The sequence below is a fragment of the Octodon degus genome, unplaced genomic scaffold (genome assembly GCF_000260255.1).
Source record: "Octodon degus isolate 3935 unplaced genomic scaffold, OctDeg1.0 scaffold00302, whole genome shotgun sequence".
Lineage (NCBI taxonomy): Eukaryota > Metazoa > Chordata > Mammalia > Rodentia > Octodontidae > Octodon > Octodon degus.
The window spans coordinates 1,253,731-1,256,038 of NW_004524878.1; positions in this window are offsets into that span (position 1 = coordinate 1,253,731).

The following is a 2,308-nucleotide window of genomic DNA, read 5'->3' on the forward strand; positions in this document are numbered from 1 at the left end:
TTTAGTTTTCAAAGGTATGTTTGCTAAGTATAAAATTCAAAGAGAACAGATCTTTTCTTTCATTCCTTTAATTAAGCTAGTTTCTTACACCTTTGGCCCTTCTTTTTTCTTTCTAATGTGGAATAAGATGCTATTTAATTTTATTCTTCCATAGCTAATATTTTTATGTATATGCTTTGATGATTTTTTTCTTTACAAGAAGTTTTGGACAATTTCAAAAAAACAAACAAACAAACAAATAGAAGACCAGCGCCAGCCCCTCATATCCAGAGGCCAAGATCAGTTCCATACCCTGCACAGGTCCCATAGCATCTTTGGCTGGAGCTGCAACCACATTTCTGGAATCTGACATGTCTGACTGGCTATCCCTTTCCTGTGTGGCTGGATGTCATCTTGTTTTATTTTGTATTCTGTGGTTGTTTTTGTTTCCAGATCTCTTTTTCTTTCTCTCTTCTCTCTGGTCTCCTTTTACTCTCTTTTTTTCTTTACTTTTATGTTCTCCTTTTTCTTTCTTTTTTCACTTTAAGTTTCCTACCTTTCTTTTTTCTTTCCTTCTATTGATCTTTTCTCTTTCCTCAACTATTTTTTGAATTTAAACTTTCAAGTTAGCAAACATTGTCTCTCCCTTTTCTGATTACTCCTTTACATTGTTTCATTCTTACCCTCCTGTGTCCTCCAGTCTCCCAATATGTGTAATCATCCTTTGACCTCCAGCCTTGACTCTATTATATTTGACCTAACTCATCACTTTATCCCATTCCCTACCCATCGTAACACTGCCTGCCGCCACAGTAAAGTAAAATCACTGTGTACAAGTACACAGCATATGATTTTTTTATATAACTTTAGAGTTTGTTGCTGTGGCTGGAGGGAGCAGGTTAATGGTTACCATAGTTTGTCAGTAGTTACGCTGTATATTTGAAACTATTTTTATTGCTAACTGTACTCCTTAGCCAGAACGTTACACATGTTAGAATCAGTTTTTATCCCCTGTATGATACTGCTACAATTGTATGGGGTCATAATCATCACCACAGCCCAGTACCAAAGGATTGGGTGCTGAGCCAAATAGTAACTTTGCCTCATTTACAAACTGGAAAGGTAGGTTCCTGGGATATCTATTTTAAAATTACCTATATACAGAGGACATCCCTGATGAACAGATATCTCCTAGAAAAGTCTCAATGCTAGTGATAAAGCTATACATAATAAGAAATCTGTAAGCATCAGCACAGAAAATAAAATAAAATTTAAAAAAGAAAATAGAAAATGACAAGATGTAGAAGCAAAATGCAACCCAAGACCCCCAACCCATTCAGGACAAGCTCAGAACACAATGAGATACATGAAATTGAAAGTCAAATACTGGAGGGCCAGAGAGTATAGCTCAGTAGAATAATTGCTTGCCTGGCAAGTGCAGGGTCCTGAGTTCAATCCCTGGTACCACAAAAAAAAAAAAAAAACCCACTGGAACTTTCTGAAATGATAGTAATAAAATTGGAAAGGCTATATACAAAATCTCTCAGGCACATAAAGAAATGCTTAAAATCAAAGATATTAGAGAAGCCATAAGTAAAAGAAAAGATGAGCTTAGGAAAATGATGGAAACAAAAATGCCCAACACAGGAAAGAAATGCAATCCATGAAACAGTTCCAAACAGAAATTCAAGAGAGAAAAAAAAATCTAAGAGATTAAAATCTCCATTGAACGTATATGCAACAGACTGAATGAATGAGAAGATATAATATCAAATCTTGAAGACAGAATTCTAGCTAGTGATCATGAAAAGAAAGATATCTTAGGAATAGAAGAGACCAGGAAAAATCAGTCCAACACCTACAAGATGAAGCAAAGAAGAGTAACATAACATTGATTGGTGTCAATGAGAAAGCTAGAAAGAGTGAAAATTCCATTTAAAAAAACTCTTCACAGATAATGGCAGAAAACACACAAATAAATGAAGCACATAGAACTCCAAATACCCAAGACCAAAAGAACTAAACCAAGACATATAATAGTCAAGATGATAGAAATTCAGTACAAGAACAGAATATTAAAAGCTATTACAGAAAAGAAACATTACCTATAAAAGAAAGCCCATCACTATCATAGTAGACTTCTCAACATAATCTCTCAAGTCAAGAATAGCTTGGAGTGAAGTATTTCAAGGTCTGAAAGAAAACAACTGTCACCCAGCTTGATGTATCCTACAAAGTTATCTTTCAAAGTTAATGGACAATGATACCTGTGAACTAAGCTACTGCACTGCAGATGGTAATTTGTAATAGTTGTTTCATGTTGGGAGTA